This window comes from Sarcophilus harrisii, chromosome 4 (assembly GCF_902635505.1).
Source record: "Sarcophilus harrisii chromosome 4, mSarHar1.11, whole genome shotgun sequence".
Lineage (NCBI taxonomy): Eukaryota > Metazoa > Chordata > Mammalia > Dasyuromorphia > Dasyuridae > Sarcophilus > Sarcophilus harrisii.
The window spans coordinates 292,192,007-292,210,196 of record NC_045429.1 but is presented as its reverse complement, the minus strand read 5'-3'; the positions used below and the strand labels follow the sequence as shown (position 1 = coordinate 292,210,196).

At 37.7% G+C, this 18,190-nt stretch overlaps 1 protein-coding gene and 1 pseudogene across 2 annotated transcripts in view; both read left to right on the top strand.

Annotated features, from left to right (window-relative positions):
• Positions 1-18,190, top strand: part of NTN1 (netrin 1) — a 441,808-nt gene that overhangs the window by 271,039 nt on the left and 152,579 nt on the right. The window lies entirely within an intron of this gene.
• LOC105750418 lies at positions 7,376-12,399 on the top strand (annotated as a pseudogene).

Here is an 18,190-nt window from a genome sequence, read left to right as displayed (position 1 = left end):
TTTTTCTTCTGAAAGTTTTGTCCAAGGGGGATAAAACATATCCCCAAATATGAGAATTACTCCCAGCAAACCAAATGACCTCTTCTAAATCCATTTGAGGACTTCCATTTTGTTTCAGAGGTATTAGAATGGGATAAAAACAAGGATTGCTTGATTAGACAGTTGACCTGGGAGTGCTTGGGAATGGCCACTGAGGCCTCTTATTACCTCCTGAGTTCCCAAGGACAAGGAGGCCCCTACAGGGGGTAAACCCACCCATAACCGGGGCCACAGGGCTACAGGATAGTATGAGACACCCGTAAGGGGGTCCATTATCCATTTAAAGAAGTGGTAAAAGTGGACCCAAAACATGTTGGACCATTAACTATGGATAAAGACCACTAGATTGTAGACAGGATTATACAGTTCCCTAATTGCAAGTTTCATAGAAACACATTTGTTTTCTCCCTTCCCTTTCCCCTATCCTCAGCACCTTAGTTTATAATCAAACAGGGCTTGGCAGGGCTAGTACATACAAAAGGGATATAACAAACTCAGCCAGTGAACAGGAGGCTGCACTCACCAGCTATTCAGGGCAATTTCACAGCATGGGGAAGAGTCCATTGTTGGCATAGGCTGTTGTCCCATACAAAGTCAGATGAGATGAATTTCCCCTATTTTTCTGCAGAATGGTTTGTGAATGATACTCATCTTGGAATCTGTCAAAAGATAGAAGGTTTTGTTTTCCATTCATCTTCTTTATGGACTTTGGGGACTAGGGGCCATTTTTGGGGGGGGGTTGTTTTTTTTTTTTTTTTGAGTGAGCATTGAAGGGGTTGCCATTTAACCGTTTAAGCCATGTCCCCATTGATAACAATATTAATTTATCATCTTACCAAACCATCTGTGATGAGTAGAGGCATTCTTGGAGTTTCTTGTGAGTTAAATGTGATCACCTTACAAAAGGCTGACGTTCCATCTCATTGAGCAGACTGTTTCTGTAAAGCTTGGTTCTTTCAGTCACTCCCATGCCCCCTTCATGTCTGTAGTCTAACACAGCAGAGAAAATGCATCCAATCAGGAGCCAATGTCTTGTGAAAGTAAAAATCAATAATCTCCAGGAAGCATGTTACGGCAGTTGTCATGTTCCCTGCAAGTGCATGTTGGCAGATTTTATCCCACATCTGAGTTGTCTTTGAGAGAGCATGTGCTGATTCACCGTACTAACCAACTACCACAGCCAGTTCCTGATTTGACCTCACTTCTGCAATTTCATTCTTCACTAGGGTCTGCTAATTATTATTTGTGTATTTGCCATTAATACAAAGAAGAAAAACTCATATTGAGCAGGGAACTGTCAGGCAGCATAAGCTCAGTAATTCTCTTAAGGGAAGAAATTTATAGCCTATGACTATAAACCGTTTTATGACTCTCTTGCTTAAACCGTGGGTGTTTTAACCCAACTTTTGCCACCCAGGGCTAAGCTTTTAAATCCTGTAGCCTTTTAGCCTTTAAATGAGGGGATGGAACTCATTAGAAGATACAACCTGGGCTTATCTAGCCTGATAGAGTTCTCCTTGTTCTTGTTATTTTTAATTTATGATAATTTGAAGAGTAGTTCCAAACACCATTTCTCATTTAGTTAAATACCTACTGCATGCAAAGACCATGGAGGATAAAGAGTTTAAATAAAACGTGGTTCTTGCCTTCACGGAGCTTAAATATTAGGTAAGAGAACAAGACACAAACATAGATGACTATGATATCCACTATTACATATTATGTCAGAGAGTTATAAAATACTTTATATCATCCATAATTCATACCATATGCTCTGAGATAAAGGAATGAATATTATATAAATTTACCCAGATTTTAGCAAAGCATTTGACAAAATCTCTGATACTCTTCTTATGGAAAAGACAGAATGATGTCAGTTACATCATAGAACAATTAGATAATTTTGAAATTGGTTAGTCATTAATGACTCAGTAGTCATCAATGTCTGGAGTGCAAGAGAAATCTGGGTCCTGTATAGTTTATTTTTATTAATAATTTACATAAAAGTACCTATGTCAGGCTTTACCATATCTGCAAATGACACAGATTTTTTTTGTCATGACCCAAATGACACAAAATGACCCAAATGACCCAAATGTCATAAATCTGCAAATGACACAAAATTGGGATAGCTAACACATAAGACTGGAAAGTCTAGACTCAAAAAGGCTAATTCTAACATCATGAAATTCAGTAAAAATAAACTCAAAGTTTTAAACTTGGGTTAGATATCTATCTCACAAATATACAGTGAGGGACATATGGCTATAAAGCTAATTCATCTGACAAAGATAGGGGATTTTAATGGAGCTCAAGTGCCATATGAGCCAGTAGTATGATATGGAAGCCATAAAAAGTGAATGCAAATTTTGATTATATCCTACACCTGGAGTATTGTGTTCAATTCAGGGCACAGAATTTTAGGAAGAACAATTTATATAAACAAATTTTTTTTTTTAATTTTATGCAAATAAAATCAGATTTAAATAATTGGAGAAATACTATCATGGGTAGTAATGCCAATATTATAAAAATGACAATTTTACCCAAATACCATCCTAAATAATTTGTTCTCAAGTTTATCAATGTTTTTCTTAAAATTTAGTGCCCTGAAATGAACACAGTACTCCAGATGTAGTTTTACCAGGACATAATACAATGGTACAGAAAATAAAACATTCAATCTCTTCCTTTCCCCATTTTAAAAATCAGAGGCAGAGCTGATAGTCTGAGGGATTTCCTTATTCCCAAGTATTATAATAGGTGAAATTACATACACTCTTTGATGTAAATGCTATCTACCAATATTTCTGATTGGTGATATCCAGGCTTGATATTAGTTCTGAGATTGATTCCTTGGGTAACGAGTTAGATGGATCTTTGAAAACTTCACACAGAACAGTGTGACACACAAGCCACACAAAAGACTTGCTGTGATATAGTTGTACGATCTAGATAAAAGATTTATATGTTTTGAATGCAAAGTTGACAAATGATGAACACCTCACCCAGATTTGCTGCATGACCCTGAGTGGAGCAGAGAAGTGGGAATTATACCATCAAAGGTACACTCCTTCAAAAAAGCAGAAGTGTTGTTCTACACCCGCCAGATTTTTTCCAGTCAAAATTCAATCTGCTATTATAAAGGCTCTGTTTTGTTCCCCCAAGACCCTTTCAGATCTTCCCCCTCCCTTTTCTTTGTTCATACACACACACACATTACACATACTGGTTATGGAAACCATCTGTCTTGACCTGTGCTTTCCTTGTCAGCTACAAAAGGAGCAATAAGAATGTGCTTAACTAGGGGTTTAACTAGGTCATGAAAAGTCTAGAATGTTAGAGCTGGAAGGGAGTTTATCCACAGTGCTACTACTGGTCTTATATGCCAAAGAGATACTAAAGAAGGTGAAGGGACCTGTATGTGCCAAAATGTTTGTGGCAGCCCTGTTTGTAGTGACTAGAAACTGGGAAATGAATGGATGCCCTTCAATTGGAGAACGGTTGGGTAAATTGTGGTATATGAATGTTATGGAATATTATTGTTCTCTAAGAAATGACCAGCAGGATGAGTACAGAGAGGCTTGGAGAGATTTACATGAACTGATGCTGAGTGAAATGAGCAGAACCAAGAAATCATTATATATTTCAATAACAATACTGTAAGAGGATGTATTCTGATGGAAGTGGATTTCTTTGACAAAGAGAAGATCTAATTCAGTTCCAATTGATCTATGATGGACAGAATCAGTTACACCCAAAGAAGAAACACTGGGAAATGAGTGTGAACTGTGTGCATTTTTGTTTTTCTTCCCAGGTTATTTTTACCTTCTGAATCCAATTCTTCTTCTGCAACAAGAGAAATGTACACCTCTGCACAAATACATTGTATCTAGGATATACTATAATATATTTAACATGTATAAGACTGCCTACCAGGGGAGGGAGTGGAGGAAGGGAAGGGAAAAGTCAGAATAGAAGTGAGTGCAATAGACAATGTAAAAAATTACCCATGCATATGTTCTGTCAATAAAAAGTTAATAATAATAATAAAGAGTTCATGCAGAACAACTCCTTCATTTTGCACAAAAGGAAATTTTAGAGCAAGGAGGTGAGGAGAGTTACCCAGGGCCCAGGACTGGAACCTTGGTGTCCTGACCTTGTTTTAGATTATTTACCTCATTGCATTATTCCTCCATTCCTCTTAGTCAGCACTTTAAAAACATTTATCTTCCTTTGGGCACTTGCCCCACCCCTATTCTGGACTCAACTGAGCAAGTCAGTTAGACAACACCACCCTCCCCTTCTTCCCTTCTTCCTTTCCTCCCTCCATCTTTTTTTCCTTCCCTCTCTCCCTCCTTCCTCTCTTCCTTACTTTATTTTTTCTCTCCCTCTCACCTTCCCTCACTCATTCCTTCCTCCCTTTCTTCCTCCCTCCCTTCCTCTCACCTTCCTTCACTTCTTCCCACTTTCCTTCACTCCCTCCCACTTTCTTTTCCCTTCCTTCCTTCCTCCCTCCCTCCCTCCCTTCCTTCCTTCTTCCTTCCCTCTCTCCCTTCCTCTCTTCTTTCCTTCCTTCCTTCCTTCCTTCCCCTCACAAATTGTTGGGTGATTTTTTTTGTTTGATTTTTTTTTTTTTTTTTTACTAAGTAAAAGAGACCATTTTTTGGCCTCAGTTCTTACTCAGCCTTAATCACTGAATGAACTTTACCTTAGTCAGTCAAATTGAGACCTGTTCAATACCTTAGCTTAAAAAGGCCAAGATTTCCCACTGTATCCAGGACCCTCTCCAGTTTTCCTATTCAATACCTTGCCATGGGACCTAGATGACTCTGGAGGACAAAATGAGGCTGATGACGTGATACAGCTTATCTTCACTTAAATCCTACTTACTTGCATGCCATGCTATTTACCTTCCTGATGTTATGATCTTCTTCAAGAAGGAAGGACAAAACAACCACAAGCTATCTGCATTTAAAGCAGAGTAGCAGGGCTAAGAGCTGGATTCATTTGTTTTTGTTCTTTGTTAACAGCTGTTGTCTAAGTGGAGGAAGGGAGGATGTTGGTATTAAGTCAATGGATTATCTCTGTGGATTTTCAGTTATCTATTCTTTCCCTCTTTCCTATTAACATGGAGAGGTGAGCTGGTTTTACTATATAAAGATCAGGGTACATGTGATCTGTGACATGGAATTTTTTTTAAAAAAATCAAATCTTCTTTTATTGCATATCTTTTTTTTCCTTTTCTTTTCTTTAAGTAGAAGATACTTAAATATCTTCCAATATAGATTTTGTACTACATATCCTCATGTCCTTTGTTCCTGCTACAAGGTATAGAAAAGTAGGCTTTGAATTAATTTAAATATATAAAAAGATTGTTGATATGTTTGTCTTAAGATCTGCTGGAAAACCTGATGTCTCAAATTCCCAGTCCAAATCCACTGTTTTTTTTTTTTTTTTTATTTGTTTGTTTTTAATTTTTGTTCTGGAGGTAGGTTTCCATGTCATCATTGTCCTTTACTCACACAGAGCTTGGAGATTAATCAGTTTAGTCAACTATGTTAATTAATTGAATCCTTCCTATCTGGTACCCTGGTCCTTTTCTAACAAGACTCTGACATGTCATCCATCTACCTACTTTGAATGGCCAGCACTTCCCAATGACTACATCCCACCTGAGTTTAGGTATTCATTAGCAACATTTTCTGTTTGTATGCTTCCTCCTCACTGCCCATCATCAAACATCCTTCTTTTGTGGCCTAAAAAAAGAGCAAAAATCCTGACACTTCATTTTTCAAATACTATCCTCTCTCCCCAATAAAGGAAATCCAGATATGTTCACTCACTAACCCTGAACTACAGATTTCATACTAATCTTTATGTTTCAGTTAGTCTTTTTAAGGCTTTTGGAGTTTTCTTTCTGCACTCATTGCATTTATCCTCTGTCTTCCTTGGGAAATGTCCATCAGGACTCATTACTGGTACCCTCACAGAGCAATATCAGGCAGATATTGCTCTCTGAGCCAGATGGCGGGATCTGGCCTCAGGTACTTGGCTTTTTCTGCTGGCTTCCAATACTGAACTCTCTCTGGAGGAAATCCGTATCCATGGGCCTGTCTGGTTCTTCAAAGAAAAGGATATTTCATTCTAAGCAAGTATACTTAAGAAGAAACACTTCTCAGGAAGCCACAGATTAATCTATCCTTTCCCCAGGTATTTCAATCCCCCAGAATTTCCCTGAAGCTCCTGCAGGTTCTGTGTTTATCTTCTCATGTGCCCCGAGGAATTGTAGTGTTATAGTGTCCTCCTAATCAGAGTTCCCAAATTCAGATTCCTGGACTTTTCCAGGGAAGCTAATTTCTCACAGAATTTAGAATTGAAAAGATCATATAAATTATTTTCCACATTTGACAGTTGAGGAAGCAGATCCTGAGAAGCTAAATGACTTGTTCAAAGTCACAGAAGTCACCAATGGCAGAGGCAGCATTTGAATCCAGGTCCACTGATCTCATTGCATTATTCTGTCTTGATCCAAAAAATGGTCATGCAGCCTTTCCTTGAAGAACTTTAGTGACAGAAAGCCCACTGCCTCCCAAGGCAGACCATTCTACATCTAGATATTTCTAATTGTTGGTGAGTCTTTTCAGGTATCAAGCTGAAAGTTACCTTTTGTGACTTTCATCCAAGAATTCTAACTCTGCCAAACAGAACAAAGCTAATCCTTCCATTTGTTGTTAGATTAAATTTGGGCATGGGATTCCTAGATGGCCACAAAGTTCCCTTCCAACGTTGAAATTCTATTCTATTCTATTCTTCAAAAAAAGTCCATTTCAACCCAAAGATTATACGATTCTTTCTTAGCAACCTTGTTGGACTTTATACTTTGAGATCAGTCCTTAAGAAAGAGATTGATTTGGCATAGATTCCTTTATGCTTTATATCCATTTCTTTAGATTTGTGCCTTATATTTAACTTTGAACCTGAAAAATGTCCCATGTGAGCTTTGATTACTCTCTGGGAATCAAAGACTTAAAGTTGAAAGAGATCCCCAAAATTATCTTATCCAGACTTCTACCTGATGCAGTAATTTCCTCTTCAACATCCCTGACCATAGAATATCAGAGTGCCCTTAAAGAAGAGATGTAATGTACCATTTCCATGGAATCCAGAAGGTAGTAAAATCAAAGCAGGCTATGCACCTAAAATTACATAAAACTCTCCTCATTCTTGTTTGAGACCCCCCGAAACTCTTCACATTCAGTGAGGTAGAAAGACACAGCAGAATATGAATTGCATCTGAAGTACGAAATGGTAGAAGTAATTTGATTACTTGAACATGAGTGTGGATGTGATGATTATTCTCTTCAAATGGGAGGTATGCTTCAGAAGTCAAGGCAACTCCTTGACCTCCATATTCTAAAGAAGGCATTAAGAAACAACTGAGTTGTCTGTCTTCTGAATTGGGTCCTAAATCATTGTATTTTCTTCTCTTATTTAGAACTTTCTTATCCTCTTCTGCTGCCCTAAAGCTTGAAAATTCCATAGACTATCCATTTTCCTGACCTGTCAATCATAATGACTTCAAAAAGAAGTCATTATGGAAAGAGCAATGTTCTTAGAATCAAAAGATCTGGATTCAAGTCCTGGGACTGACACTTAATTAGTGTGATCTTGACCTACTTATCTCCCTTTTCTTAGCCAGTTTCTTTGGAAACAAAATGAAAATAAAAATACTTTTTTATCATCTACCTCATGAAATTATAAAGAATTCATTTTTCAAAGCTTAAAACACTATAGAAATATGAACTGTTATTAGCAGAGAGCTAGAAATGATGAAAACCTAAACTGAACCGGGAATAGGATGTTTGAGCTCCTAATATCAAGAAATTGGGATTCATAGGTTTCTGAGAATTTAAAGTTGGAAAAATCATAGATTTTTGAAGCAGGAGAGATATCTAGATTGGGCCTCTCACATTGTAGATGAAGAAACTAAGGTCCATAGAGATGAGATGACATGTTAAGTCACAAATAGGCAAATGTTAGAGCTAGAATTTAAATTATCTTGTATCTTCAAGGCTAACTTTATTTCCACCCATACAACACTGAGAGGGGTCAAGTTTCTTGTCCAGGGATATGCAGTGAGTGGCTATGATTGATTGCATCTCATGCTGTTTGGGGAGACTTGATGTCCTCATTGTCCAGGGCCTTGACTTATAAAAAACAAAAAAAGGCAAAAGAAGATGATCCCTATACTGTCTTTTGCCCTTAAGAAACTTGGAGTTGTCCTTTTCCATAAGTTTTCAGGGGAAAAGGTTTCATAACTGATTAGAAAAATTATTGAAAGATAGATCCTGACATATACTGGATTGAGAAGGGGGGAGTGGCATTGGAACAGTGAAACAATCCATCAAAAAATACTTAGTGAGGGTAGTCTGATGGTGCAGTGAATAGAGTACTGGCCCTGAAGTCAGGAGGATCTGAGTTCAAATTCAGCCTCAGATAATTAACATTTACTAGCTATGTGACCCTGGGCAAATCACTTAACCCCCCTTGCCTTGCCAAAAAGAAAAATAACATATTTTAAAGTACTAAGTGAAGTCTTCAGTTTGGGTCCTCTGTGATAAAATCCAATAAAATTTGTGAAGCATCCACATGAGAATGTGTTTTAACTACTAGATAGTGCTGGTATTTCTTCCCCTCTTAGCTGGAGCACTAAAATAATACATAAAAATAGAGATAGACACAAGTAGGCAGCCACCTTAATAACTACATGTCCAAAATAGCATGTATAGAAATGAGCTCATGAAATATTATAGCTGAAACTAATCTGAGAGAGCTTAGGATTCAATACCATTATTTTACAGATGTGTGCGAGTGTGTGTGTGGGAGGGGGAGGGTATGTGGTGTGTCCCACCCACAGGAAGGTAGTTGTAAAGTCAGGACTAGATATAAATCTTTTCCTGCCAGTCACTGTTTCTTTCCATTGCCTTCCTAAACAGTTCAGTGAATGAGTTCCAATTCTGGACTCATTTAAGGAGCAGACTGCCCATGGGAATTTCTCTCACCTCTCTTATATCTGCCTTGGTCCCCCAAAACTTCTAAAGCTGTGCCTTCCCTACTAGCCCTAAACAGAATATTCTGAAATAAGGAAGCTTAGCCACTGTTCCAGTGGCTGAATTGTTCCCAGCCAGCTGTACTGACGAGAAACCTACTCACCTTGGTTCTTAGGGATCTTGGACTTGGGTTTCACCTTTTTTCTTTCTTTCTTCCTATCCTTTTTCCTCTCTCTTTCTCTTTTTTCCTGTTCTTTTTAAGATTTTTTTTTTTTTTTAAAGCCTAGATTTTTTCCCCATGGCCTGATATAACCTGGTTGTTGCAAATGGCAGTGACATGCTGTGGAAAGGATTCAATGTGTTACAGAAAGGATTCAATTTCTCTTGGAAAAAAAGTCAATTTCGAAAGAGGAGAAAAAGTCACTTGAGCATGTTTGCTCTGCTAGAAATAGTTCTGATTGGGACCAGTCTCTCCAAAAAGCTCCTTTTGGTTTTGGTTTTGTTTTTGGTGTGGGAGTGAGGTGGGGAGGAGGAAGGAGCTATACCTTCTAAAAGCATATTACCATCTTCATGTGACTACTTTCTTTGTGCCCAAGAGAGTAGTTCTCTTACTTTATTCCTCTTTCCATGTTATTTTTCTCAGGCTATACTGTGCTTGGGTGAATGGGTGGGAGGTGAAGGATGTTTTAGGGAGTAATAAAGCTCTTACACTTCTGATTGAATTACCTTTTTCCTTCCAAGAGGCATTCTTGCATTTAGCATATGTGGTTATTGTCTCTCCCTCATTGCTCCCTTTTCTAAGGCATAGGGTTTCCCACAGTAACTAGCCTGTTCATCTTTGGGCTTTATTTGAAATCCAGATTTTATCAACTGCCTCCTTGAAATGAGAGGTCCTATGAGGGACTTCATTGAGAGCAGTTGTTTTGTTGTTTTGTTTTTGATTTATGAAACAGAAGCCTGGATGGTCTGAAACTAAGTTGTTCTTACATTCACATCCATCCCTCTTTTGATAAAAGGCACACACTGGTAAAGAACACAAGCTGGTGTCTGGATGTAAAGGCCTGCCTTTATTAAAGCTACACCAACCAATGGAATTTACCAAATGAGTGGGAGCACCACATAAAACAGAGTGCCCATCTTAGAGTCAAGTGCACAGTTCAGCTCTATCGTACTTTTAAATTTACCAGCTTGAGTTACTAATAGTAAGCAGCATTTAGTGTTCAATGGTAATGTGCTGTTACTGCTAACATAGAATTTTTAAAACTGTCCAACTGGCTTTCCCATTGGGTTCTGGGAGAAAGATGGCAGCAGTGTACAGCTGCTGTAGCGGGAGATAGAAATGGGGCAAAACTGAGAACGAATTTAGGGAATAAGTGCGGCTGACTTTAGGGCCCATGAGATCCTTAAGGACTGAGACTTGGAGCCACTCAAACTTGGCGTGTTTTGTAGACACCTCCTGCCTCCAGAAACTACAAATCCCATGATGCACTGGGCCCAGCTGTCCTGTTTGAGTTCACTCTAGGGGATTCTGCTGTCTGGGGAGCAACCCCTCCTGAAACCTGTGAGTTGAAGAGACATTTGAAGAATAAAAAGGAGTTCAGTGAGAAGCAGCTAAACCAAGCCTCTGCTACCAATCACTCTGTTGACTATGGTTTGCCCACTGATGAGGAGAACCTTGATCCACATCAATATTACAAGATCCCCAGTCAGGTGATCCAACAGCTGAAGCTCAATGGAGACAGTGCCTACTCTCACAAATTCCATGTAGACACCTCACTTACCCACTTTATCAAGCAGTACGGTTATTTGCAACCAGGGGATCACCTGACTGATGTCACCTTGAGTGTGGCAGGTCGTGTACACGCCAAATGGTCTGCAGGGAAGAAGCTGGTCTTTTATGAAATTTGGGGAGAGAGGGTCAAGCTGTAGGTCAAGGCCACCTCCAGGAATTATAAATCAGAAGAAGAATTTTTTCATATAAATAACAAACTTCGACGGGGAGACATCAGTGGGGTTCAGGGGAATCCAAAGAAGATGAAGACAGGAGTGCTGAGCATCATATCCCATAAGATTATGCTCCTGTTGCCATGTCTTCATATGTTGCCTCACCTTCACTTTGGTCTCAAAGACAAGGAAACTCGTTATCATCATCGATACTTAGACTTGATCCTGAATGACTTTGTGAGACAGAAGTTCATCACCTGCTCCAAGAGAATTACCTATATCAGGAGCTTCCTGGACGAGTTGGGCTTCCTGGAGATTGAAACTCCTATGATGAATTTCATCCTGGGGGGAGCTGTTGCCAAACCCTTCATCACCTACCACAATGAGCTGGACATGAATTTATTTATGAGAATTGCCCCAGAGCTGTATCACAAGATGATGCTAGTTGTGGCATTGGCCAGGTGTATGAAATTGGGCGCCAGTTCAGATATGAAGGTATCGATTTGACTCACAATCCTGAATTCACAACCTGTGAGTTTTATGGCTTATGCAGACTACCAAGATCTCATGGAGATCATGAGAAGATGGTTTCAGGAATGGTGAAGAACATTACAGGAAGCTACCAAGGTCACCTATCACCCAGATGGCCCAGAAGGGCAGGCCCACAAGATTGACTTCACACTGCCCTTCCGGAGAATCAGCATGGTAGAAGAACTTGAGAAAGCTTTTGGAATGAAGCTGCTTAACACCAATCTTTTTGAAACAGAAGAAATTCATAAGGTTCTTGATGACCTCTGTATGGCAAGAGGCATGGAGTGCCCTCCTCCCAGAACCACAACCAGGCTTCTGGACAAGCTTGTAGGTAAGTTCCTGGAAGTAACCTGCATCAACCCCACCTTCATCTGTGACCACCCCCAGATAATGAGCCCACTGGCCAAATGGCACTGCTCCATGGAAGGTCTGACCAAGCACTTAGAGCTCTTCATCATGAAGAAGGAAATCTGCAACACCTACATGGAGCTCAATGACCCCGTTCTGCAGCTGTTTGAAGAGCAGGCCAAGGCCAAAGCTGCAGGTGATGATGAAGCCACAATTATGGATGACAGTTTCTGTACTGCCCTAGAGTATGGGCTCCCACCAACTGCTGGCTGGGGAATGGGTATTGACAGACTCATTATGCTTCTTACAGACTCCAGTAATATTAAGGAGGTTCTTCTCTTTCCTGCAATGAAACCAGAAAATAAGAAGGAGAATCTAACAAACTCTGGTCTACCAGAAGGCCCATCCATGGTCCCTATCATCTAGGAGACAGTCCTTGTGATTTGACCATATTTTCTTGTTGGAATCTTTACAAACTGTTAAGCCATTGGAGTTGATAGAGACAATAATTATCTAATTTGGCATGGTTCAATATGATTGATTTGATCTTAGAAGAAGATATTTTGGGCCAGAACTTGAAACAAGGTACTAAGTACAACTGATAGAAACAATGCTTGTGTTCACACCTTTAGAGAGCTCATAAGTATCTAAGTACTCAATGGAGTTCACACATTTGGGAGAATTCAGGGTTTAGAAAAAGATATCTGAATTCACACCTCCCTTAGGGCCAAAGAGCATGCTGGGAGATATCCCACAATCCCACTCTCGGAGAAGTAGCATAAATACAGCTCCAGAAAGCCACTCTAAAAAGTTACTTGGGAGTATCCCCAGGAGTCGGAGAGGAGCACTCTGGAAGAAAGCCCACAAGCCCTATCTTCAAGGCAAGAGAGATTCATCTATCTTCTACCTTGGTGCTGGCTGGAGTCGGAAGGACAAACCTTTGGATTTGGAGACATTCGGGCAGAGCTCTTAGAACCAAGCGGAGAGATAGGTCTCTGAGCTAACTGGGCTATATTGAAGAACACAATAAAAGATCTGAACTCTTTTATCACCTGGCTATGTTTTGGAAAAAGAAACACCAACATTTTCTGATCTTGGAAAGAAAATCCAAGGCTAAAAGGGACCACATACAGTCCATTCACCACATATACATTAAGCACATACGATGTGCCAGGCTTTGTGCCAGATGCTAGGGGATATAAAGACCAGAATGAAGCAGACCCTTTCCTCAGGGAGAAATCCCAGGGTCCCACTTTGCAGTTTGATTTGTTACAGAGGGAAGGAGGTGCCCTTAGAACAGCTTTCTGTACCTCATCCCGCAATAAATCCAATCAGTCTTATGCTGCTCTAAAACAAAACAAACAAACCAAAAAAAACTGTCCAACTGATGAAAAATTCATGGTTAAGCATCTGCATTATAATCCTGACTTTTTTATTAACTAGCTATGCTTGGACAAAATTATTCCAATTGTCTGAACTTCACTTTATCAATTACAAAATGAATGTGATAATAGTTGCCTTATCCTAAATCATGGAACTGTTAAATAAAACAGCATAAGTGAAAGACCTTTGAAAAGTTAAAAAAAAAAAGTCAATCCAAATTCAGGATGTTGTTGTTACTTTATAAGCAGTCTGATTCAGATGTTCAAACAAACATTTTTACCATAATTTCTACAGTTCAAATATATTTAAGAGAATACAGATTTATTGTCATGAATGGCACCAGTCCAGTCACACCAAAAAGATAAATGTGCAGTAGTAGAATGTACATACTTCTTACTTCCAGAAAGAAGTAGGTTTTAAACCATGTTAAATGATTAATTATAATTCTAGGAATTTGGATTCTTTCCTTTCTCTGTCAGTCCATTTTCCACTGCCTATGCTAATGAAAAGGGAATAATCGTGTCAATAATCAAAAATAATAGATTGTTAATGAGGCTTTATTATTTTTGGATTGGAAATATGATAGTTTTTAGCAGCAGATTTATTATTCTAATTGTATTTTAATAGTCTAATAATATAATTTACAGTAAGGGCCAGGCTTGAAGGAAAGCTTAGGGATTAAAACTTAATCATGTTCAAGTGGAACTTGAATGAATAAATATGAGAAGGTACCCCCAACCTATCCCTTGTTGGAGGTAGAAGGAAGGTCCATGGTTATTATACATTGCATATATTTTCTGTTTTCTCAGCATATTGATCAATTATGCTACCTTATTTTTTCCTTTCGGAAAACCCCATTGTCATATAGAATGACTTTTAGGGAGGGAGATGGAGAGGCATTTGTGGGATACCATGGTGACATAAGAAACAAAGCAGTAATAAGAAAAGTTTTTAAAATGCCTATAGATTGATTTAGAAGAAAAAAAGGTAAATATTCTTCACAGTGAGCTAAAAAAATAAGTAAGCTAGTCTATTTCAGAAGATCTTGAGTCAACAAATGCTCACTATATTTATCAAGCACCTAACTTGAACAAAACATTCTTCTAGGGGAGTTGGTTTGATAAAAAAGTTTAGACAGTGATAGGATTTCTGCCTTTATAGTAATTGTATGAACTAATGAAGAGAGACAGAGAAGCATTTATTCAGAACTTATTTTGTGCCAGTCATTATGTTAAGCACTTAATAAATATTATCTCATTTAATTCTCACAATGACCCTGTTGATGGGGGAACCCTGAAACTGTCCTTGAAACTGTCCTTCTTGACCTTTGGAGTGATCCCTAAAACTCTCCTGAAACCACTCCTTGGGGCAGTTACATGATTAAGATTGGCCCAGGACTACTCCCTACTTAGCTCAAATTTAAATAGTCTCATTTAGCTGGAGATCTAGATTTTTATCAACCCCTATTGAGCTGAAAATTGGCTCAAAACCACTCCCAGTAAGAGGTCTCATCTAGACCTGGGGGCAATGACAACATTGAAGAAATCTCATTCAATTGAAACCTCAGTTTCAGATTCCTTATAAAAGGGGCAATTTGGGGGCTCATTTCTTTGCAGAGGCCCAAAAGCAGGACCATGCCTTGTCAAGGAACCCCTCTCTTTCCTTGACATAGCTGCCTGCCAGGACCCTTCCCGCTGAGAAGACATCCTCCTCTCAGAGTTAACACCCCTCTATCTCTCTCTGCCAGGATTTCTCTACTAGACCTTTACTTCTCTGTCAGGACCTTTTGCAGCTTCCTAGCAAAAGCTGACTTCTCAGTGCCAATAAACTTCTTTTTGCCAGTCTAACTCTTTTTGCTAGTCTAACTTTTCAGTTTTGTGAATTCTTTTACAAAGGACCTGCGCCAACCAGAAGGGGTTCTCACAGCTCTCTGCCCTGAGCCTAACCTCATCACTGTGACATAGATGCTATTATTATCCTGATTTTACAGATAAAAAGATGAGAATGATTAAATGCAGCCAGCAAATTCCTGGGGTCAAATTTGAACTCAGGACTTTATAACTCTAAAACAAATACTCTGTCCACAGCACTACCTAACTGCCTGTCCAGAAGGATTCTTAATCTTTTCTGTCATTAACGTCTGTGACAGTGTAATGTTTGGCAATAATATTTTTAAATATTTTAATTTAAATATTTTTAAATTAAAATAATAATATTTTAAATGTATAAAATAAAATACATGATACTAAAAAGGAATGCAGAAATAGAGTTATAAAAAATTTTTTTTGTTCACAATCAAAGTAAGAATCCCTGGTCTAACAGAAAGATATTATATCTAGATCTAAATCTAGATACACATACATACATATAAATAAAACTATAATACAAAATCATATGTGATAAGTTTATCACTGTTAAATACAGAGTAATAGTGATTTCTGAGGAAAGAGAAAGGATTTTTTGATTGAAATTAGGGGAAAAGTAATCAAACTAGTTTTCCATATTTCATGAAGTCATTCTTAGTGGACAAACCACTTCCCTTCATTTATCTTTGCTTTGCTCTTTTTTGTAAAATGTATCTGGTAGAATTACTAGATCGTTGATAGGGCCTCTTCTAACTCTTAACATTCTTTGACATCTGTAAATGAAAATGGTTAATAGTCTTTCAGAATAGGAAATAGCTTAAATTCTCCTCAAATATGCACCATGTGTTCAAATGCTGCTTGACTCAGGTAGCTACTATTTCTAAAGAAATAAATTGCAGAAATATATTGGGATGGGAGGAAGAAGATAGTTGTCAAGAGACCACTGGTTCCTTTTTTTCACCAATGTTCTCAGTTTTTCTACCAGGAATATAGACCAGATATTTTAAAGGGTTTGTAGAAAAATAACTTGAAAATGTAGAGGCAGAGGATTATAGAATTCATATAATGGATAATTTTGATTATGTGAAAATAAAAAGGCTTTGTACAAACAAACTAATTTGATCAAAATTAAAAGGAAAACAGGAAATTGAGAGAATTTTTACAGCAAGTTTTTTTTTTTTAATTATAGCATCATTTCTTAAATATATAGCAAACTGAGTCAAGTTTATAAAAATGAGTCATTCTCCAATTGAAGAATGGTTAAAGAATATAACAGGCAGTTTTCAGATAAAAGTTTTCATATGATCGTGTGATCACATGAAAAAAAATATTCTAAATCACTATTAAAGAAATGCAAATGAAAAGAATTCTAAAGTACTACCTCACATTTATCAAATTGACTAATATGACAGAAAAGGAAAATGACAAATGCTGAAGGGAATTTCCAAAAGCAGGGACACTTATGCACTATTGGTAGAGATGTGAACTGGTCCAGCCTTTCTGGAGAATAATTAGAACTTTGTCTAAAGGGCTATAAAACTGCATATATACTCTTTGATCTAGTAATACTACTACTAGATCTATATCCCAAAGATATCAAAGAAAAAGAAAATGGACATATGTGTACCAAAATATTTATTACTATTTGTGGTGACAAAGAATTGGAAATTTAGGGAATACTCAGCAATAGAGGTATGGCTGAACAAGTTGTGGTATATGATTGTGATGGAAAATTGTGCTATAAGTAATGACAAGAAAACCTAGGAAGATCTAAATGGATTGATGCAGAGTGAAGTGGACAGGACCAGATCATTAGATTTCTGAAGAGGTACATTGTAGCAATGATCAATTGTGAAAGATTTAGCTCTGATAAATACAGTGATCCAAGACAATTCCAAAGGATTTGTGATGAAAGATGCTATCTATAAAAACTATATATAAAAGCTCTTAAGTGCAAATTGAAGCACAGTTTTTCATTTACTTTTTCTTTATTTTTTGGTAACTTGGCTAATATGGAAATATGTTTTTCATGACTTCACATATAATTGATATCATATTGCTTGCCTTCTCAGTGGGTAAAGGAGGAGTGGAAGGGAGGGAGAGAATTTGGAACTCAAACCTTTAAAAAAAGGAATGAATGTTTAAAAATTATATATATATATATATTTTTTTTTTACAAAAAAGTAGAAATAAGTGGGGGGGAAGAAAAAAGAAAATGGAAAGGCAGTGTGTCAGGAATCAAGAAAAAATGTACCTTATGGAAGGGATGATCTGAGTTCAAGAGTTGCTTCTGATATGTTCTGTGGGATAACTATTGGCAATTCACTTAATTTCTTTACCACATGCAAAACTTAATACTATAAATTTATAATGAGATTGGTAAAGGATTTGGGGGAGTTCCATAAATTGATAAAAATCATAGATACACCCCCCAAAATTAAAATGCTTGAAATGAAAATTATTCCTCATCTGAAAGCAAAGGGAGATAATGATTTTCAAGTGGCCCAAGTTCAAGTTTAGTAGCTCTCAGAAAACTGAGATTTAGAAAGAATCCATCTAGACCTGAAAAAAGATTCTATCTACACCATACCTAACAAATGGTTATCTGGCTTTTCCATGAAGATTTCCAGTAAAGAGACACTAACTGCTTTCTGAGCAGCTCATTCCACTGTTGAATAGCCCTAATTGTTAATAAGTTGCTTAAGTCAAGTATAAATTTGCCTTTTTAGTTTTCTTAATTTTGTCCATAGGACTAAACCTTATCAGTTAATACCAAACTATCAGTGACGACCCCTCTTTGCATCTGGCCAGTTAGACAGTTCCATATTAGATAACATATTATTTTCAAGTCCCTAAATTCTTATCCAGGTTAATAGTATGAAAGACTTTGTCAGATTATGTTACTAATATTTAGGTAAACTATAGCTATATATAGTGTTGCTTCTTCCTACCTACCTAGGAACCCTGTTAGAAAAGAAATTTATTCCTATTTGAATATAAATGCTTAATGAAACCATGCTTCTCGGT